Consider the following 22,947-nt stretch of genomic DNA (forward strand, 5'->3'; position numbering starts at 1 on the left):
CTCCAAGACCTCTGACAGATTACTGAGAGCGGCTCAGCAACGACCTCCAGCAGCTCCCTCAGCACCTATGGATGCACCTCATCAGGTCCCAAGGATTCATATTCAGTGACTGAAAGCAACAGTTGTTGCTCTAAGAAATGCAATACTAAGCTAGGTCTGCCTGTAGCTGACAGCCATCAGCTTGCTCCTCAGGCAGGTTCTGTCTGGATGGAATGAAGGGCATGAAATACTGATGTGCTCATCAAATGCTGCTTGTTAGCTTAGAGACAAGGTGTTAAATAGGTTTGTTCATGTATTGCAAACATGTTACTTAGCTGCCTTCATTCTAGCTTCAGAAGAACATGTGCAGAATACAGAATTGATTAAAAGAAATAAGAACTGTCTGCATAGAACTTACTCTTTCCTTTACACAGGAGAATCAAGCACACGTTTGTATGTGAGTACCTCCAGAGGTGAAACTCGATCACCCAAATGTAATGAGCAGAGACATTACAATCAGTTCTAACTGTATCTTCATGCTGTGCTGAATAAGCCTGAGTCAGGATGTAAACCACTTTCTCTTTTTTTCTTCAGATGAAGCCATTAATTCGGTCAACAAGCCCAAAACGACTCCAGAAATATCAGTCAGTCCTTCTGAAGACCTGGAGCTGGTGTGTGAGGTGTCAGCTGCAAGCGGAGCTTTCATATGGAAGAAAGATCAAACAGAGGTGAAGCAGGACCAGAGGACAACCATCATCTCCAAGGGGACGCACCGCAAGCTCATGGTCAAAAATGTGACCCTGAAAGACCAAGGGAGCTACAGCTGTGAAACAAAAGATGACAAAGCAACATTCCAAGTGAAAGTCAGAGGTGAGAAAATGCTTGAAATCCCAGAGATAAAGGAACGCTTCATTTGGTGTGTCTTGCATTTGGAGGATCAACTGACAGCCTCTCTGGTGCAAAACATTTTGGCTATAGGGCTTTCTTTGTCATCTAGTGTCATAGCAACACTTTTCTACATGTGCTTTTCCATCCAGGAATGAATTACTGCAACAAACCATAGGCAAGGAGGGTAACTTGTGCAGCTCTTGTAGTCATCTGGTGTCTGCAGGGTTACAGTGCAAGAGCACACCAGGCATGCAAGGAGTGAGAAAATGGGAGGTGTTTGAAGAGATCTGGTTACAAAATTTGAATGACACAATGAGGTGGAAAATGCAAATAATCAGACTCATAAATGGCCTGGGTTGCAAAGCCCCACAGTGCTCATCCAGTTCCAAACCCCTCCTATGTGCAGGGTTGCCAACCAGCTGCCCAGGCTGCCCAGAACCACATCCAGCCTGGCCTTGAATGCCTGCAGGGATGGAGCATCCACAGTCTCCTTGGGCAACCTGTTCTAGAGGGCCGTTCCCTTCTGATTTACTGGAAATGTAGAGAGACATGAGAAGAAAAAAAGATAAGGGAGGAGGTTCAGCAGTGCATGCAGGTGTTCTAAATCTCATGTCCAAATCTGCTATCAGACTGCGAAATGTTTAGCTTTGTGATATGATATGATATCATATGAAATGAAATGATATGCTTATCATTTCCCAAGGCAAAATAGAGGGGAAAGTATTTTCCTGTCTTAATGAGGTATCACAATGCTCCCTGTGAAGGGCAAGTATAGTGAAAACGGGGAACTGGAGTTAGCTCTGCAGCAGACTACAGCAAAACGGTGTGACTGTTGTGATGTCCCTGCAGAGAAAGAAGACGTGTTTACAAACAAGGACAAGGTACAAAAGGAGGTGAAGGCTGTACTGACTCAAAATGCCACGCTGAGCTGCGAGGTGGCCCAGGAGAAGACGGAGGTGAAGTGGTACAAGGAGGGGAAACTGATCAGCTTGAGCAAGAAGTTCAAGGTGCAGTCAGAGGGCAAACAGCGTCGGCTGGTGGTGAGCCAGGTGGAGAAGAAAGATGCAGGGGAGTACAGCTGCGAGGCTGCTGGCCAGAAACTCACCTTCAAGATTCATGTAACTGGTAGGAAACACATTTTGGTTGATATTCTTTGATTATTCCATAGTCTGGCTGTGGAAACGTCTGTGTGAATGTGTCTTGATTCTGCCATGAAACTGTTTTGGGGAGGATGAAAAGAAATGCTTACAAACGTGCAGCTAAAATGATTATTTGTTTTTAACAGTGTTTCATCCAGCTCTTCCCCTACAACTACTTTATCATCAGCTGTCCATGGATGTCCATCTGTGATTTGTACAATGTGCAACACTGCTCTACCAGTTGATATTTCAACAGTAGTAGTTACAGATCTCTACTGTTGCTGCACTGAGAAGGTTTGGTTGTTGGTGTCCTAAGAACTTTTAGTCAGAGGCATTGCACTTGCCTTTGGCTTGTTGAATCCCACGTTGACAACCATTCATTCCATGTTCTGTAAATGTAATGACCAGTCATGAATCCATTGATACCTTTCTAATTGTACGTTTCTCATTAGTCTGAGGGTTTAGAACAGAGGCAGATCTCTCACTCCAGCTGCAGTAGAGATTGCTCTGGTGTCAGTATATTTTGCACAAGATCCAGTAAATTTTAACTTAGACTCCAGATAGCCATGGGCACATCAGCTGCATTCTGAGTGACCATTAGTGAGCTGGCTGATGACGAGGGTTTGTCTTCTGTTTTATTTGTAGCTGCACTCTACTGGTTTTTGCTCATAAGTCAACTTGTTCTCTGTTAACTTTACAGTTCTCGTCTTGTATTCTGAGCTGATCAGGACAGGGAATCTGTTTTCTCCTCTTCTTTCTTATGGCAGTGAACACATTGGAGCTTAATCCTGGTCAAGGTTTGGCATTTGATCAGCTATGTGGAGGAGCAACTGTACTGGGAGTCTACTGCCTTTCTGCTCACGCAGACCTGGTGTCCTTGCAGGGCATAGCTTGCGTTCTGTTCCCTTGTAAAGGTTGCAGTCTTTGCTCTCTCCATCTTGGGGCATTCTGCTCCTTCAGTCCCTGGTGTGCAATATATCTCTGCTCCTGTAGTAGACAGTTTTGCTGCTGCCTGTGGTGTAGACTCTAAACTATCAGCTTTTACGTTTCCCACACCATGTGGATGTGATTCTGGGGCCTTTGGATCTGTTCCGTGAGTTGTGTAGCTCATGCTTTTGGCTCAGGAAACTGGCAGTTTCAGCAAAGAGTGGATTACAGAAAGGGTAGATTTGGGAGGTATCTGTCAGAGAAAATGAAATATGAATGATTACAGAAAGACTATGGCAACAGCTGGAATCTACCAAGTTAATCCTCAGCAGCCAAAGCCAGCCCACATCTTATTGCAGAGGCGTAGGGAGAAAACCCAGCAATGTAGTGCTTTTACACTTGAATTTTGCTAGCTGAGGGCTATTATTAGCTGTTTGCCTCAGAAACCAAAGGTTTTCTGTTCTCTTTTAGACCGGATGAGCTCATGGCTGCACAGGGTAATGTAATACTTCCTCCTCTGCCATACGTGGAGAGTGCTTGCCTAGGTACCGTTGCTGTATTTTTCATGTTTACCACCGTAACATGACGTGCAAGTCCAGCACTCACTGCAAAATGATGTGGTGTGAAAGTCAGGAGGGATTATGAGTACTCTTGGAGTGGTTGGCTCTTTCACTACAGAAATCCTCATCTTACTAGCTTCTCCCAAAGTGCAATGGCTTCCTGAGTCTTAATTTGTCCTCTTACCATTGCACTCAGAAAGATTTTCAGGGTTCCTCTACCCCAGGGTTCCACTGGTAGCACAGAACAATCCCATTTTAAGGACATGTTGAATGTTAGGTGCTGAGTGTTGAGCATTACGGGATGCAGATTAGACCTTCTTGCTTAAAAGAAACAAGTGCTGTACACCTTGGAAACCTATAGAAAACTAGACTAAAAAGGGCTGATTCTGCCATCTCATTATCTCAGTATTTGTGGTGCACGCTGAAATCCTTATTTGAAGTGGGCCAAAGCTCCATTGCATTTGTGAGAAGTTTTGCATCACCTGTTTGGTCTAGGCCATGTTTGTTGTCTTGCTAATAAGCAAGCCTTCTGATCTTCATCAAATCATTGTGGTTGGAAAAGACCACAAAGATCCCCACATCCAGCCTCAACCCATCCCACCATGCACACTGCCCACGTCCCTCAGTGCCACATCTCCATGGTTATTGAACACTCCCAGGGATGGTGACCCCACCACCTCCCTGCAAAGCTGTGCCACCACATCACCATTCCTCTTCAGAAGAAGTTTTTCTTAACATCCAACTTGAACCTTCCCTGAAAATCATCAGTCAGAACAGGGGCTGTTGAAGATGGGCGGAGAGAATGATGCTTCTACAGTCAATACAAGCAGGGAGATCAAATGTAGAGTGTATCAACTGCATTCTTGCATTGGCTTGCTGCCCTGCTCCCTCGCCTTCAGTGGACTGCAGTGCTGGTGGTAGAGCTGTGGTGTGAATCCTGGGATTGCACGTACTGCAACGGTCAGCAGCACAGGAACTTGAGCTGAACTTACCCTCCTGGGCAGCTGCTGCCACTCAGAATTCAGACAGCATGCAGAGGAGAAAGTCATGAAGGAAGGGAAAGGGATGGCAGCAGAAGGCTTCACAGAGTGACAGCGGGGAGGAAGGAGATAGGGGACAGGTCATGGAAGGGTTTGCCATGACTGCTGGGGAGCAGGAGCCTTCCCGGTCACCTGAGCTGGGTATGCCTGAATATGCTTGCATGAATGATCTGAATGAGTGGTCTTCCATGTCTCCACTGCAAATAAAAGGCAATGTCAATCCCCCTCACACCTGCTAGTCCTGCATTCATGCTTGGAGCCTCTGTCTTGGTATCAACATCAGGACCCTGGGATCTTTCCTGGGACCCAAACAAGCATAGGAAGCTTATTCAAAATTGCTCTGCTGTTAGAAGCTGGCTAGCACTAGAGAAGTCCATGATGTAAGTGCATCATAAATATTCTGCACTTCTACAGCCTTTTGTAGGGCAAACCATGGAATAGAAATGGAAGCCCATTTATTTAGGGTTTATCTGTTCTCCCACGCCTCAAATAGGAGCTAGCATGAACGCTCTCAGCGACCAGTTGTTGGTAAAAGGAGAATCAGATAAAACAGTCATTAAAGTAATCAATAAAAGATTCAATGTATCAATCGATCCCACTTAGCAAAGTGATTAACTGAATCACCTTAACTGAAGTGTGTATGCCTAACTAATTACACTTGATATCTTTCTGATGCTAACTCCATTTGTTGACACAAAGGGTAAGGTGGGCTTTAAACACTTTCTTCTATATGTGTTAGGTATTAAGAGGAGATGACCTCAGCCAGTTCTCTGAAGAATCAGGGGTTGCTGAGAGTAGAAAACCATGCTTTATGCATAAAACCGAGCTACAAAACCTAATGTAGGCCAAGTATTCACAATATTAAGGGCTATATCACTGCCATATGGTAGAGTCAAAAGATGGTTTTCTGCTCTTAAATTTCTATGGTTTCCTGATTTTGAGGTCTTCATAATTGAGCTGTATTTGGCTGCTCTCCAGCGTAGAGTGGAGCAATATCAAAAAGACACACAGATGAAGATCTGTCATTGTCTTCATTAAAAGAAATCTGAAAATTAGGAGTCCTAGCTGATAGTAAAGACTACCCAGAGGGATGGGATGACCATAGGGACTGTGCTGAGGATGCATTATAATGTGTGATAAACACTGTGAAGCAGTGTTGCTCCAGGAAATGGTCCAATACAACATAGAAGCAACTTTTAATGTCTTCCAGTCACAAGTTGTTCATATGTAATGTATATTTTACCCAGTGTTTTCCAGTTCCAGAAGCAGAGGATGCCTTTATCAACAAGCAGAAGGTGTAGAAGGAGGTGAAGGCTGTACTGACTCAAAATGCCACACTGAGCTGCGAGGTGACCCAGGAGAAGACGGAGGTGAAGTGGTACAAGGAGGGGAAACTGATCACCTCGAGCAAGAAGTTCAGGGTGGAGTCAGAGGGCAAACAGCGTCGGCTGGTGGTGAGCCAGGTGGAGAAGAAAGATGCAGGGGAGTACAGCTGCGAGGCTGCTGGCCAGAAACTCACCTTCAAGATTCATGTCACAGGTGAGAGAAATTGTTTTGACTGTATTGAACCCCCCAGCAAAGAAGGAGGGGAAAGTTAAGTGGTTTGACACATTCAACCCCAGCATTCAGTGATGTAGACGGTGCTTAAATTCTGTTTAATTTGTGTACATTCCTGTTTGCCTTCTGAAGCTATGAACACAGAGGACTTGGGTAGCCTCAGCTTAAGACAGGCTGGAAATAATTCGGGAATTTCCCTGGGGATCTCAAGTAGATGCAATGATAGCAAAATGAGAAGTCAATAATTACAGGGGAAATTAAAGAATATTAAAGGTATCTTCATGGCACAAGCACACCCCTGCAAATGCTTCTTCCTAAATAGTCTCAGAGACAGCATTTGGTCACAATGCTAGACGGCAGCATTGGTGGTTTCTATTAAATTAAAGAAACCTGCAACTAAAAAGGTTTTCCCGTATTTTCTTTTGTTTTCTTCTCTATAGCAGGTACAAAAGAAATGCTTAAAAATAGAAAGGCTTCAAGCTGGTGCTTTTCTTTCCAGAAATGGAGGAAGACAGGCGTTCATTTATTAGGAGAGTCTGATAAGAAAGTGGAAAAAGGCTTTTTACCAGGGTCTATAGCAACATAACCAGGGTCTATAGCAACAAAGGGCAATGGTTTCAAAAGTGAAGAGGGTAGACTCAGTTTGGACATGAGAAAAGTTCTTTATGATGAGGGTGGTGATACACTGGAACAGATTGTCCAGTGCAGGTTGTGGGTGACTCATCATTGGAGTGTCCAAGGGCAGGCTGGATGTGGACCCTGGGCAGCCTCATTTAGTGAATGATGTCCCTGACCACGGCAAGAGGTTGGACTGGATGATCTTTAAAGCTTCCTTCTATACCCAAACCATTCTATGATTCCATAGGGGAAACCATTTTATTACTGCCTCTGAAAACTCAGGAGATATTAGAATTGTTTTCAGAAATAAGTAGGTGAGAAAAATACATTTCCTCACTATGACTTAATCACAAACAGAATTTAACCTTGACCCTCACCTGGCTTTTGCTGGCAAAGCAACTTACAGCTGTCAGCTTGTTTGGACAATTTAATGCCTGTCCCCTTGTATGAAACAGACTTTTCAATGACTGCGTATGCTGGTGTGCTGCTGGACAGTGGGGAAAGGGGTGTTTTTTAATTTTTGAAGATTTTGGAACATGATACTGATGGAAATGAAAACAAGTTTAGGGCTATCTAAACTGTTTTGGTCTGGCAGGGAGGAAGTTCTTCACTGGCAATTGATATAGTTCAGATGTTGGCATTCAGTTCTGTATGGGAGATCACAATGTGAACCACTGATTGATCAGCTGAGGCAAGTGTGGGGTCAGCTGTGGGAGCACAGGTGAAAGTTATGTAGCTGTGCTCCCTGGAGGGGTGGAGTTCAACTCCACCTCCTCTGAGACCTCATTTAAGGGCTGACCCTCACTGAGGCAGCATCTCGTGGAGATCGCTCACCAGGGAGGATTGCCTCAGCTCTGGTGAGTTCGCTTTTCCTTTTAACTTCTGTATTTCTACCATTTTGCTTGTAATTGCTATCCTTGTTAGTACCAGCATAGTTACTGCCAATACAAGTTCATAGCACTGTCAGGAAATGTGAGTGGGAAAGCTGTCCTCAACGGTACAGTCCAAAGACTAATTTGGGCATTTGGGGAAGGCTGTGTAGAAAAGATTCATGTCTTAAATGTGCCCATTTGCCTTCAATTCCAGAAGCAGAAGATGCTTTTATCAACAAGGAGAAGGTGCAGAAGGTGGTAAAGGCTGCACCAACCGAAAATGCCACACTGAGCTGCGAGGTGGCCCAGGAGAAGACGGAGGTGAAGTGGTACAAGGAGGGGAAACTGATCACCTCGAGCAAGAAGTTCAAGGCTGAGTCAGAGGGCAAACAGTGTTGGCTGGTGGTGAGCCAGGTGGAGAAGAAAGATGCAGGGGAGTACAGCTGCGAGGCTGCTGGCCAGAAACTCACCTTCAAGATTCATGTCACAGGTAAGACAGGTGTTGTCTGAAATACAGCAGAGATCAGTAAAGTAAAATCTAGTTTCTATTATACAGTGATCCAGTTGCAGTAGTCTGTGCTGAGGTTTTTCCCCTATACTTGATTGCCTGGGTTTGTAGCAAGTATTTGGATTTAGTATGGCACAAAGACCTGTTTCAGTCTGTCTGTAGAATAATAATTACTGATATATGTACAGTGGAAGCAATATTCAAGATATTATTCAAATCTCTCCAGTGCCTGAGATCCCAAACTGTAATTCTTGTTCACCGAAACATTTGACTAAGAAAAGTATGTGCAGTGAGGCTGGAGTGCATGTTGTACGTGCAGCCTTTCGTGGCAGGAGAAGCAGGAACTTCTCCTAGTAGTACACTGCCTTTTTACTATGCCTTTATGTTGGAGGCTGCATCTGGATAGGTGAGTCTGCTACTCACAGTAAGAGACCTGGTAGAGCTGACTATTGCCAGAGCTCAAAGTAAGATAGATATCTGCAAATCACACACAAAGAACAAAGGACTGCGTTGGTGAGCATATTTCCTTTGTGCCTTTGACAGTCACAGTTGTGGCAATGGTAGAGGCCATGAGGAGTCTGTTCAGGAAGCCAGGAGTACTGTTCTGGGTCATGAAAAGGCAGCCAGTGGTTTGACTATCACATGTTTATGTGTTTTGATGTTTCACAGTGGGTCTTAAGTAAAAGGAACTCAGGTTTTGGTTGCCTGCAGGACAGATGTTCTTTTGGGTTCAATATGTTTGCATAGTGACTTGCAACCATGGGACTGGTGTTCAAGGACCCTCTTGGTTCCTTCAGTTCCTAGGTTCTTTCTTGCCTAGATTTGACACTTAGTTTCAACAGAAGAGCTGATATTCTCTAGTGAAGGCTATTAGTTTGGGCACAAGTGGTAACCTAAACCTGTTCCAACCTGTACTTACAAACCTACAAGATGGTCTCATTTCAGTCCTTCTGTTTTTCTTTTCTTCCCTCAGAGCCAAAACCTGTGTTTATAAACCAGGAGCAGGTGCAGAAAGAGGTGAGTGCTGCCCTGGCAGCAAGTGCTTCCCTCAGCTGTGAAGTAGCACAGGATCCAACTGGAGTAAAATGGTACAAGGATGGAAGACTGCTTGCCTCCTCCGGAAAGTTCAGAATGGAATCTGTGGGCAAAACACGGCGTCTGGTTGTGGAGCAGCTGGAGAAGAAAGATGCTGGAGAATACATCTGCGAGGCTGCTGGCCAGAAGATGACCTTCGAGCTGGAAACAACTGGTGAGCATTCAGAAATTCTCAGCCAGGATTTTGTAGCCTTGTTTTGAACTGGGTTTTAGGGTGAAATCTCAGTTTTCTTTGCACCTGACAGTGTGAGAATTTGCTCTCAAGACCCTTTGTGTACCTCCCCGGTGCTCAGCTGTTCCTTCCCTTACTTGGGGATAACATCATTTATTCAAGGTGATGTCCAAACGGGCTTGTTAACAGTCCTCTGCAGTGCTTTAAGCTGTCATATGTCAGCCAGAATTTATGCATGTTCTATAGCCATTCCTACATGTTGAAAACACTGCACTGTGCTTAAGCGTCAGCATATGTTCCAGTAAGCACAGTTCCATTAATTCTAGGGAATTGGGTGAATTAAGCATAGATTTGAAGGCTGCCTTTGCCCAGTGCAGAGATGGAAGGACTAATGTAGATTTGACTTGATATTTTCCCTTCTAGGATGGGAAGGAGCTCCGTCAAAGTAAAAAAGTGGGCATTACTTCCCAGGGAAATAAGAGAAGTATCATTATTCACAGGCGGTGAACTCTCATTTTCTCTCTCAGTCTGCAACCAGGCTGGGTTGCTGTTTCAGTACTGGCTGTTTTATGCAGGAACTCTGCTCCTGAGGTTAATCCAAGTTGTATCCAGGCCCTTCAGAAGGAAAGGGAAATAGCAGCACAGAAATATGGTCTGATTCTGACATAAATAAGTGCAGACCTAGAGAGTTAAAAGGGATTGTGTGATGTTCAAGGGACTTTGAAGCAAAGATGTCCCCTAGGTAAGATTTGTGGCTGACATTCCCCATACATTGTGGGCACACAAGCTAAGGAGAGACTAGTGATGAGCATGCAGAGAAGCCAATGGTTCAGTCAGGTTTGTAGTGACACGGCATTGTAGAGTTCTGTCTAGTTCTCCTTGGCATAGTTTGGAAAATAAAGATGAGGTGATGGTGGTAACCAATAGGGCTTCCTCAAGGTCAAGCCATGCCTGACAAACTTGGTGGCCTTTCATGATGGAGTAACAGCATCAGTGGATAATGGGAGAGCAACTGACATCATCTACATGGACCTGTGCAGAGCATTTGATCCCATCCTGCATGACATCCTGGTCACCGAACTGGAGAAAAATGGTTTTGATGGATGGACCAGTTGCAGGATAGGGAACTGTCTGGATGGTCACACTCAGAGAGCTGCAGTCAATAGCTCAGTGTCCAGATGGAGGGTGGTGTTGGGACCAGTGTTATTTAACATTTTTGTAGGCAACATGGACAGTGGAATCAAATGAACCCTCAGCAAGTTTGCAGATGACACCAAGCTGAGCGGTGCTGTTGATGTGCTAGAGGGAAGGGATGCTACCCAGAGGGACCTGGACAGGCTGGAGAGGTGGGCCCTTGGCAGCCTCATGAACTTGAGTGTGGCCAAGTACAAGGCCCTGCACCTGGGTCAGGGCAATCCCAAGCACAGGCACAGGCTTAAAGGAGAATGATTTGAGAGAAGCCTTGACCCTGAGGAGAAGAGTTGGTGTGGAGGGAGGTGTCCCTGCCTATAGCAGGGGGACTGGAACTAAATGACCTTAAAGATTCAGTCAGTTCTATTGTTTTTCTACCCTTAATTTTGCTTGAAAGGTTTTAGAATAAATGAGATTCTGGTTTCCATGAAAACTGTTTGCAGGGAGCTCCATTGTAGCTAGTAAGTCTATCTTTAATTTCAAGGGCAATAATGCATTGACTGTGTTGAAAAGGGAAATGACTCAGGAATGGATGATGGTTTAGAATAAAACATAATCCTACTTATTTTCTATGCAAATATGTGTAAGGAAAAGATGCTGCACTCAGTTCTGGAAATACCCTGACAAATATATCTCTAGTGTTTCACAGCTGGAGATATCAAGATTGTTAAAGCACTGGAAGATGTGGAAGTGAATGAATATGGGAGTGCATCTTTTGTCTGTGAGATTTCACACGATGAGGTTCAGACCCAGTGGTACAAAGATGACAACAAGCTGAAGGCTGATGACAACATTAGAATGCAGCAAGATGGTAGGGTGTAAGAGGGGGATCTTTCTCCTGAGTGGGGGGTGGGTTGGAGATCAAGCATATAAGACATCTGAAATGAAGAGGGTTCAGAAGCGAGTTCCCCTTTTGTTTTGGGACTGAGGTTAGGGTGGAACAAGTGACATGGTGGGAAGCTTAGTGTGGGAAGTGTGATGCTATCCCACCATCCCACACTGCTGGGAGCAGGTAGGAAATGAGTGCAGTTATTTCCAAAGTGGGGGTGAACAGGGCAGTCAGTTCACCTCTCCAAAGAGGTTTTGTCTGACAGTGAGTGTGATCCTTCTGTATCAGGTACTTTGAAGGTGACGACGGCCACATTCGGTCAGTCCTTGTAGAAGCCATGTTTAGATTACACTTTGGTGGGGATGTGGACATGGGGGAATGGGTGGTTTCATTGACATGAGAGAACAGGCAGTGATGCTGTGAAACCAGATGGATGATGCTCAGCCTGGCCATGTGCCTCAGAGCTCTTTGCTCAAGGAAGCCAAGTGTAGTTGTGGGTTTGCTCTCAAGAGCACAGTTTGGTAGGGATGAGTTGGTGGCTGGACTAGATGACCTTAGTGGTCTTTTCCAGCCTTAGTGACTCTTTGGTTCTCTGCTTCAGGAAAGAGCTACTTGCTGACTTACACACGTGTCCAAGTCAAGGATGCAGCAGAAATAAAATCTGTAGCAGAAAAGGCAGAATCTCGTGAATCTTGTGCCCATCTTACAGTTAAAGGTAATTATGCTTCTGATGACGATTTTGATTAAATTATCTTATGTTATAAACGAGCTAACATCCTTTGCTTTAATGTCAAGGAAGTTAAACACCACCAGGGCCTTTCACAGAAATAAAAACTCCTACCTACCTACCTTTCTGCCCACAAAACATCCAGCTTCTCTTTTGGAATTTACTTTTGCAAAGTAAGATGGATTATTTTCTTAGGAGGTTGGTTTTCTACGTTTAGACTTCAGATTTGTGTTTGAACGTTGAGGGATAAAAAACATAGCTTGACCTTTTCTTCATTTTCTCTTGCTGTTTGAAAAGAACACAGGGTTTTGGTTTTTTTTTTTAATATATACAATGTCAGGGTATATATATGATGTTAAGTGTGATAAAGAAAAGGGAGACATTTGAGTTAGCACACTACTCAAGAGTTCAGTCCCCAGCTTTGCCACTGTTAAAATTATAAGGGCAAGAACTTCCTGGAAAATGAATTTCTCCTAAGTAGAGTCATTACATTTGAGCTACAGAGACCTTTACTAGGTGAAAACTTGTTGTTCAGAGCTAAGTTGCTGTATTTAACCAAAGTAATTATCAATGTCCGTGTTTCATTGAACCTCTTTTCCATTTCGTAATGCGAGGAGTTTGATATTGGGATGGGAAGGTCATGGTTTGATTTAGATGTTGGACTGGGAATCAGAAGATCTGGGCTCTTTTCAGGTTGTCAATCTTATTGTCTGACTTCTTAACAACATTCTTTTCTTTCTATTATTTTTTAATGATGTTTCAAGGCATTCTGAGCTGATAGGTGTAGTGTTCATGTGCAGTAATGCTGGTGTGAGTAAGTGGGGTGATAATGTAAGGGTTTTTTACATTCCTTCTAAATCTCTGCTTTCTCTTGTTCCATCCTTCTTAAAGAGCAATCCATTAATCTAGTAAAGGAGCTGTGTGATGAGGATGTGACTGAGCCTGAAAAAGCCTAATTTGAATGCGAGATATCCATTCCTTCTGTGAAACCTCCCAAGTGGTATCTACGTGGGGAAGTCTTACAGGCTGGCAGAAACTTGATTATGCAGCAAGAAGGCACCATCCACCAGCTTGCCATAGCGATAACCACCACTGATATGACAAGCACCATTCAGTTCTCAATTGGCAAATCCAAATCCACAGCCAATCTGCTTGTCAGAGGTAACATATCCAGGCTTTGAAAACACTGCACTGTGCAAAGATCTGTTTGAATAGCTGTGATGTGCTTACTATTCAGATCTACAGAGCTGAGGTTTTGTCCTTGGCTATACCAAAGAAGTCAAATCAGGTGAAATTAATTGTATTTCTGAACTAGACAAGGTTAAGTTTGGTAGCACCTAAATTTGATGCAGTTTGTCATTGATTTCATCTGAAAGAAACTTGCAGGCTTTTTATCTGCTGTTGTCCCCAGCATAAGAGTCTCCATTCACACCCTAAAGTACTTGTTATATTTTCAACTCTCTCTTATTTGAATAAAAGCCTCAACAATTGGGAGCAATTTAATAAGCACAGAACAAGAGCTGGACCTTGCATTTGGTAGATAATATACAGTATTACTTTATAGAAATGTAGTCAATGGCATTCCCTATAGACAATCGTTTGTTTTATCTTTAGAGTCGTTCAAAGAACCATTGTGAACTTGACATTAATTGGAATGGAATACACGCAAGGGACTTTCCTCTTCTTCCAATTGTCCTCATCCTTTCTTCTCTTCCACCCCTGCTTTGCAGATTACCATATAGAAATCACCAGGAAGTTGGAGGACAAGACAGCTTTGGAACATCGTTCTGTCATCCTGTCCTGTGACTTCAGGCCTTCTCCAAAGGTTGTGAAATGGTTCAAAGGCCACACACTCATCAAGCCCTCTGAGAAGTACAAGATCAAGAGGGATAAGCATTCAGCAGAGCTCAAGATTCTGAAGCTGAAGCCCGATGATGCTGGTGTGTACAAGTGCAAGGCAGGAATTGCAGAGACTGAGGCCACGCTGACAGCTGAAGGTATGAGCAGGGAGGGTGGCCTCTTCCATGTCCTATTTCACCTCAGATTTCTCTTCTTGGGGTTGATTTCTGCCGTTCTCTCCTGCTAACTTTATAAATGTATAATCTTCACTGAGAAGATTACACAAAGATCATCTAGTCCAACCATTCTAACACATCCCAGTATGATTTATAGTAACAGTGGTAACAGTTCACCTTGTTTCCTCACAGCTCGCAATGTAGAAGTAACCTGCAGGATGTAGAAATTGAAGAAGAGAGCTCTGCTGTCTTCTCCTGCGAGCTGTCCCATGATGACGAGGACGTGGAATGGTTCCTGAATGGCAGCCTCCTTTACACCAACAATTACAATGACATCAAGAACGTTGGCAATTGCTGCACACTGACAATGAAGCAGGTTAAGCCTGAGGATGCTGGCACAGTGACAGTGAAGTCAGACAAGGTGTCAGAAAGCGCACCTGAAGGTGATAGGTGGGTCTGATCACACCCCTCCTGGATGTAAGAGATGCTAAGGAGCTCCAGTTCATTCTATTGTGCAGCAGTCCTGCTTCTAAAGCTCACCTCTCTGGGGTGAAAAGTCATCAGAGGCTTTCTTCCAGTGGAAGGTTCCATTGCAGCAGATATCAACGAAGGAGGATGGTTTTGGTGTCCTGCCAAAGCATTCCATTGCTTTTTATCATCATTTTATTTAGCACAAGGAGAGTTACAAGAGCAGTTTCTTTTACTGCTTCAGTAACATGCAGTGTCAATGCTGTTGTCTCCAAGGATTTATGACTGCAGGGAGAGATCATTCAGTGTGTGTTTTGCCTCTGGGATGACTAATGACCAGGCTGTGAGCAACCTGATCTAGCTGTGAATGTCCCTTTTTATTGCAGGGGAGCTGGGCTAGATGGCCTTTAAGGGTCTCTTCCAATTCTAAGGGTACTGTGATTCTAATCTGCTCTCCCCAGCAATTAAGTTCTTTTACTCTATGCGCTCAGAGTTTGAAGGATTTCCTCTTTCTCCTTTCTTTTTCATTTGGTGGAAGTTTTTTCCCCAGTATAAACATCTGATGTGTGAAATAGAAGATAGATAAAAGGAGTCAATAAAACAGGAAAATCAAAAGTGTTCAGCATCTTATCCTCTTAATCCTGTGGCCTGCTGTATGAGCTGTGCTCCGTGTGAGGGCAATGCCAGCTCTCCAGCTTTAGAAGAGCTGCATCCCAATTACTTCATATGATATCAGTCCCACCCACCGGCAATGCAGGCTGTCCCTCCTGTTCCCTGTATTCTCCTACTGATTAGTTCAGAATTCCATAAAGTGCATTCAGTCAACACACATGAAACCGCTTTAGGTTCTATCTTGGTGTCGTCAGTGCTGGTAAAGATTTATTTATCCCTCTTTAAAAATCTGAAAGCAACTGGAAATGTCTCAACTACTGTATCACATTGTTCTGTTTTGCCCTTTTAATTGCAGAGAAGCCTGCTGTCTTCATGAAGTCCTTGGATGATGTTTTTGGTGAGGAGCGGGGTGTGATTAAATTGGAATGCGAAGTCTCTAAAGAGAAGGTCAAACCAGTGTGGAAGAAGGACGGTGTTGTGCTCACTTCTGGCAACAAGTATGAGCTGGTACAGTCTGGGAAGACCCTATATCCCCTTATCCATGACTTCGAGAAGTCAGATGCAGGTTTCTATACCTGTGATATTGTCCGTGATGTTGCCAAATCAAAGGTCGGCGTTCAGGTTAAGTACTGTGGAAAGTAAAGGAGTGCTGAAAGCACATTCAGTGTGGTCACTGTGTCTTACACCTATTCCCCCGTGAGCCTTAATAGTTTCTACAATAGAAGTGTATTACTGCAATTTAGCGCAGTGATGTCTGGAAAATTCCCATTGCTTTTGAAGTAAATGTATCTCATTTTGCCATGAAAATCACCAAACACATCAAGAATGTCCTGGAAATATTTCCTTTCTAAACATCCCTAAAATGGAGAAATGGTTTGAACACCAGTAGGGGTAGGATGGTAACAAATTAGCTAATAGAAACATTTAATTTCTTGTCGTAGGCAAAACCCTTTTTCTCACGCAGCATCCTAGAGTTGTCCTCTCTGTTAGGTTGTTCCCTCTGTAGCTCATTGAATCTTCATTCTGCTCCATGGACTGAGCTGCTCTAATTGTAGTTCTTCCAGAGCAAAGACAAGAGATTCATGTCTCTTTTTTTTTATAGCTTTCTGGTAATTCTGAGTGGAGAATGTCTTAGAGAATACATCAGTAAGGAATGCAGCCATGTTCTGCAAATCCTGAGTTAAAACACCAGTACTGCTACTCATGTCAGTCACAAATGCCTTTTCTCCATATAAACCTCATACTAACGTATCTCTTACCTTCCAGAGCTGAATAGTGGCATTACCAAACGGCTGAAAACCACTGAAATCCAGGAGGGAGAAGATTGTACTTTTGAATGCATTCTGTCCCATGAAAGCATTGATGAGTTCAACTGGACACTGAATGGAAGCAGAGTGAAAAATGGTGGGCGATTTAAAGCTTCTAACGTGAGTCGGAAATATACTCTCCTTATCAAAAGTGTGACTCCTACTGACGCTGGGGAAGTCGTTTTTACTGCCCGTGGTCTAACCTCCAAAGCCTCTCTGTCTGTGAAAGGTAATGAGATGGGAGAGATTCTGGGGTCTGATTCCTTCAACTGTCTTCTGATAAGATTGTCGTGAGAGCTAACTCATAATATGGTTAAAGTGAATAGCAACCTTCTACTTGAACCTCGAAGCACTGAGAATTTCTCTTAAAAATAAGTAAAAGGACAAAACATTTTACACAAATGTGAGAACTACCCAAAGCACTGGGGTAGTGTTGGAAATGGGCATCTCACTACAGCTTGTTCCATTAACAGTAAATCAGGAATGATCTGTTGAGGGAACTGTGGGAGCAAATATCCTCTAAGTATAAGCTGAAGGGATGGCCTTCACATCATCTAGCTGTACAACAAATTCCTATCTAGAGCATGTGCATCTGAGAGCATCATCCGAGGCTCCCAGTGTGATGAGTGGAGAGAAGAGAGAGGCAGTTTTCAGACATGGTTCATCATCCTCAATTGGGTAGATTTAAGAGAGAATAAATGCTGCCTGGAATTCTATTGTCTGTACTTTGCAGATTACTGCTGGCTGTAGGATGGCGTCTGTTGCAAGTGCCTCTCTAACTTATCTCCAGCATGTAGATGCATGTATTTTGAGAGAGGCATCCTACCCTAAGTGTATGTTACTCAAAAAGCAATGTTTTCTTCCAGGAAAACCTACTGAGGTTTCAAAACAGCTGGAGGATAAGACAGCAGCAGCAGGGCAGGACATCAGCCTGAGCTGTGAGCTGTCAAAGCCGGATTTGAACATCAGGTGGTACAAGGATGGCAAAGCAATCAGAAAAAGCCAGAAGTACGACTTGCAGCAGGAGGGAAGGAACTGGGGCCATTCTGATCATCCATGACTCTACTGCCAAGGACAGTGGGGAGTACCCCTGTGAGACAGAGGACTCCATAACAAAAGCCAGGGTCACTGTGCAAGGTGAGTTGAAAAGCACACTGGGGATGGCATGTAGAGAAGTCGAGGTAAATATCTGCAGCCTATGGGTGATGTTTTTCTCTTCTGTTTCCTTGAGCAGGATCAATTCTTAGTTTTCAGAAAATACGATGGATTAAAATCTTTTCCTTAAAATAATCTGGAAACCGAATGATTCTCCAGTGTGATGTGGATCTGGGCAGCCTGGTCTGGTGGTTGGTGGCCCCTTGACAGGGGGTTTAAAACTAGATACTCTTTGAGGTCCTTTCCTACTCAGGCCACTGTGATTCTGATAGATCATTCTATGGTTCTATGATCTTGGTTGTTAGTGAGCCAAGAAAAGATGGCAATCTGAATTAGTCTATATTGAATATGTGTAATCAAAACTATATGCAGTTTATCAGATGAGATCCTACCAGCGCATGTATAATGGTATTGAACTTTCCAGATATCTACTGGAATTATCAAACCTATGTAAATGGGTGGACTCTGTGGACTTCTTAGATTCTTTGCATCTCTATGTGATGTTCTAGAAATGAGGGCAAAGGAGATTCAGGACACCTCTGTATGCTTGAGACTTGTTCGGGTAACAAATCCCTTTGTCCCACACCCTCATCCCCCTCTTTTCCTTCCAGAAAAATCTAATTACTTTATCAAGGAACTTTCAGATCTGAAAACTGAAGAAAGTGGAACTACAATTTTTTCATTTCAGTGCGAGAAATGCTCATACACCGTCATATGGAGGAAAGGCATTGCTGAGCTCAGGCCTGGCAGGAAATACGAGATGGCACAGAAAGGACGAGACCTGCAGCTGAGCATAAGAAATCTGGAGAAAAGTGACAGTGACGTGTACACCTGTGACATTGGTGATGCCCAGTCCAGAGCCAAGCTGGTTGTACAAGGTATGTGTGAGAGCCATATGACTGCGCATCCTGTTTCTCCACTACCAAGACATTATCCTGGTAGAATTTGTACATTTATGGCAGGTCTTTGGGGCTGCAGCTGTCTGGCCTGAATAGCGGTTCACAAGCCATGCACAGAGCGAGCTGCATGGAAAGGGAAAGAACTACCAACTAGAGCAGTGCCATTGAGAACTTTATGTATCATTTAAAAACCAAAAATGCTGATGTACGGTGAGGCTGGTGACCCAGAAATCAGTGTGAACTTTCTATCTCTGACCTTTCTGAGTTAAAAATAGTTCTCTAAAGTTCTAGGCAAAAATTCCCTGATGCAGCATTCTGGGTAGTTGTCACGGTTTAAACAAAAATTTACCTGTGTTTGTGACAGGGGGGCCACAGGCAAGCGAGGTGCTAGAAGGAGCTGAACCTCAGTCCCAGCTACTTCAGAAGCAGCCCGAACCCCCTCATACACGGCTAAGATCTCCTTCTCAGTTTAAGCATAGCGCTCCTCAGACCCTTTATATGCTCGACTCCAAAATCCCAGGGGTCGGCCTTGGGTCTCTCCTGAAGCTCTTTGCCACAAACTCCAAGTGGGACCTTTTTCTCCAGCAGCAGTGTAGATTATGTTTTTCACATCCTGTCCCGTCCGTACTGGCCCCAAGGCCACGGCATGGGCTATCTCTTGTTTTATCTGCTCAAAAGCCTGCTGCTGCTTAGGACCCCATGAGAAATTATTCTTCTTCCACATTACCTGATAGAGGGGGCTCACTATGTGGCTGTAGTTTGGGACATGCATTCTCCAAAAGCCCACTACTCCCAGAAAAGATTGGGTCTCTGTCTTGTTGGTGGGCGGAGACATAGCAGTGATTTTGTCAGTCACATCTGCTGGGATGTGTCGATGCCCATCTTGCCATTTTACACCTAAAAACTGGATTTCCTGGGCAGGCCCCTTCACCTTGCTGCGCTTAATGGGAAAACCAGCTTGCAAAAGAATTTGGATTATCTGTTTTCCTTTCTTGAAAACCTCTGCTGCTGTATGGCCCCACACGACAATATCATCAATATACTGCAAGTGTTCGGGAGCATTACCCTGTTCCAAGACAGCTTGGATCAACCAATGGAAATGGTTGGGCAGTGCTTCCACCCTTGAGGTAAACAGTTCCAGGTATACTGAACAGCTCTCCAGGTAAAAGCAAACTGTGACCTACATTTTGCAGCCAATGGGATGGAAAAGTAGGCATTAGCAATGTCAATGATGGCAAACCACCTTGCTTCTTTTGACTCCAGTTCATACTGGAGTTCTATCATGTCTGGTACAGCAGCACTCAATGGAGGTGTGAATTCATTCAGGCCACGGTAATCCAGCGTCAGCCTCCATTCTCCATTGGCTTTACGCACTGGCCATATGGGGCTGTTAAAAGGCGAGTGAGTTTTGCTAATCAATCCCTGATTCTCTAATTGGCGAATTAGCTTGTGAATGAGGAGCAATGAGTCCCTATTGGTGCGGAACTGCTGTCTTGTACCACTTTGGTGGCAATTGGTACCACTTGGTCTTTTACCTGGAGCAACCCCACAGCAGAAGGATCATCTGACAGACCAGGTAAAGCTGACAGCTGCTTAACACAGTTTGTGTTAACAGCAGCTATCCCAAAGGCCCATCGATAGCCCTTGGGATCCTTAAAATATCTCATCCTAAGGTCATCAATACCCAAAATACATGGAGCCTCTGGACCAGTCACAGTAGGGTGTTTTTGCCAGTTTTTACCATTGAGGCTTATTTCGGCCTCCAACATAGTCAATTCTTGGGAACCCCCAGTCACTCCATGGATCTATATTGGTTGTGTCCCTTGGTGACTTGAGGGCATTAGGGTGCATTGTGCGCCAGTGTCCACCAAGGCTTTATATTTCTGTGGTTGAGATGTGCCAGGCCACCTAATCCACACAGCCCAGTATACTCTATTGTCCCTTTCCCCGCCCAGGCTGTAGTCAGGGCCCCTCTATTGGTTACCTCGATGGCTTGCAGCAACTGGAACTTCCCCCCTTTTGGGGCATGTAGCCCTGTCTTTCATGTCTCATGTCCAGTTCCACATGTTGTTTGAAGCACCATCTTAGAGGCAGCCTTTATTTCTCCAGCCCACCACTCTCTTGTAGCACGAGAGCTCTCCTGCTTCTCGCTGTGATGTGAGACCAAATGGAAGGCCCTGCAGAAGTCTGGGTAAGTGATGTCAGTTGCTGTTCCTTTCCCCAACTGGTGCTGGGAAAAGCAGGGAATGGGACTGGGAGACATCCCGGCGGTGGGATCCTGCCTAAGCAGAACTGAATGGCTGTTCTGATCCACGTATTTTAACCTGAGTGAATCTGAAACTAATGAGGGAGGTGAGGGACCTGTGGGAAGAAAATGTATGTGCCGCAGTTTGTGGTGCAAGGTGTTCTAGGAGCTGCTGGTAACAGTGCCCAGAAGTCTTCCTTTTTTGACGGGGAGAGGATTAACAAGGTTATTTTAATGAATCTATTTCCTTTCTGTTCATCTTTCATACTACCTCTCAAAAAACTGTCTGTGGATTCTGTCATAGTTTTGTGCTGTTGCTGTCAATATTCTACATCATAACATCATGTGCAGTATGAATCATTAATTGAGGGTATAAATAGTGGAATCATGTACAAAGGAAAAAGGGTTAAAGAGAAAGTAAATTTATGTGTGGATTCTATGCATTCTCAAGTAGTAGTTCTTGCTAAAGAGAATTAGTGTGCACTCTGTGCTTTCATCTGCACAAAGGATCTTGTAATCATCTCTGTCTGTGTTTCTTTTAGACCCAGAGATGGAGCAGAGAGGAACACAGACTTGGGTGGATCTTCATTCAGGAGCAGGGACACGTCATGCTCATCTGAGGTGTCTGACTGACAGCAAGAGCAGAGAGGTAAGTTTCATAGGGTCGCGTGCCCATTTTATTTTTTTTTTCATTCATGATGCATAGAGGCGTTCCCCAGACAAAGTGAGCATTTCTCAACTGGACTTTCTAGAAATGAGCTAGGCAGTGAAAATGGGTTTGAAGCATTCCTAAGAGCCCCGCAAGAGAATGCTGAGAGTTAATCTGGCACCCTCCTTTGGAAACGTCCGTTGTCTGTCAGCTCTTAAGCTGTGCCCTAACACCTCCCATTGCGCTGCCACACCAGGATAGAATTCCAAGCCCACACTGAGTCCTGGAATGTTGTGGTGCCGTGTTGGAATCAGATGTGACCACGTGGTCTTGGCTCCCCGCCTTGTGGGGGGTCATGGTGGACCAGGCTGTTGGCCGTTGGTGATGTCATAAGCGGCTGGAATGAGGGGAGGAGCGGTGCGTTCTGTGTTCCTTTGTGGGTGAGCTAGTGGTCGGAGTGGTTGCTTGATTTGTTGTTCTTGTGCGTTTAGTGTCGTTAGTGCCGTCAGTTAGTGCCGTCAGTTAGTGCCGTCAGTTAGTGCCGTCAGTTAGTGCCGTCAGTTAGTGCCGTCAGTTAGTGCCGTCAGTTAGTGCCGTCAGTTAGTGCCGTCAGTTAGTGCCGTCAGTTAGTGCCGTCAGTTAGTGCCGTCAGTTAGTGCCGTCAGTTAGTGCCGTCAGTTAGTGCCGTCAGTTAGTGCCGTCAGTTAGTGCCGTCAGTTAGTGCCGTCAGTTAGTGCCGTCAGTTAGTGCCGTCAGTTAGTGCCGTCAGTTAGTGCCGTCAGTTAGTGCCGTCAGTTAGTGCCGTCAGTTAGTGCCGTCAGTTAGTGCCGTCAGTTAGTGCCGTCAGTTAGTGCCGTCAGTTAGTGCCGTCAGTTAGTGCCGTCAGTTAGTGCCGTCAGTTAGTGCCGTCAGTTAGTGCCGTCAGTTAGTGCCGTCAGTTAGTGCCGTCAGTTAGTGCCGTCAGTTAGTGCCGTCAGTTAGTGCCGTCAGTTAGTGCCGTCAGTTAGTGCCGTCAGTTAGTGCCGTCAGTTAGTGCCGTCAGTTAGTGCCGTCAGTTAGTGCCGTCAGTTAGTGCCGTCAGTTAGTGCCGTCAGTTAGTGCCGTCAGTTAGTGCCGTCAGTTAGTGCCGTCAGTTAGTGCCGTCAGTTAGTGCCGTCAGTTAGTGCCGTCAGTTAGTGCCGTCAGTTAGTGCCGTCAGTTAGTGCCGTCAGTTAGTGCCGTCAGTTAGTGCCGTCAGTTAGTGCCGTCAGTTAGTGCCGTCAGTTAGTGCCGTCAGTTAGTGCCGTCAGTTAGTGCCGTCAGTTAGTGCCGTCAGTTAGTGCCGTCAGTTAGTGCCGTCAGTTAGTGCCGTCAGTTAGTGCCGTCAGTTAGTGCCGTCAGTTAGTGCCGTCAGTTAGTGCCGTCAGTTAGTGCCGTCAGTTAGTGCCGTCAGTTAGTGCCGTCAGTTAGTGCCGTCAGTTAGTGCCGTCAGTTAGTGCCGTCAGTTAGTGCCGTC

At 44.7% G+C, this 22,947-nt stretch overlaps 2 long non-coding RNA genes across 2 annotated transcripts; both read left to right on the forward strand.

The window, feature by feature from the left end:
- The first annotated feature begins 9,012 nt into the window (after positions 1-9,012).
- LOC146755246 (uncharacterized) lies at positions 9,013-11,241 on the forward strand. The gene is made up of 2 exons (XR_014938355.1): positions 9,013-9,337; positions 11,186-11,241. It is a non-coding gene; the product is annotated as an uncharacterized LOC146755246 (long non-coding RNA).
- A 6,129-nt stretch (positions 11,242-17,370) lies between these two features.
- On the forward strand, positions 17,371-21,579 carry LOC146755247 (uncharacterized). The gene is made up of 3 exons (XR_014938343.1): positions 17,371-17,641; positions 18,348-18,537; positions 21,346-21,579. It is a non-coding gene; the product is annotated as an uncharacterized LOC146755247 (long non-coding RNA).
- The last annotated feature ends 1,368 nt before the right edge of the window (positions 21,580-22,947 follow it).

The sequence above is a fragment of the Coturnix japonica genome, chromosome 35 (genome assembly GCF_054131305.1).
Source record: "Coturnix japonica strain WE chromosome 35, WE-NBRP24, whole genome shotgun sequence".
Classification (NCBI taxonomy): Eukaryota; Metazoa; Chordata; class Aves; order Galliformes; family Phasianidae; genus Coturnix; species Coturnix japonica.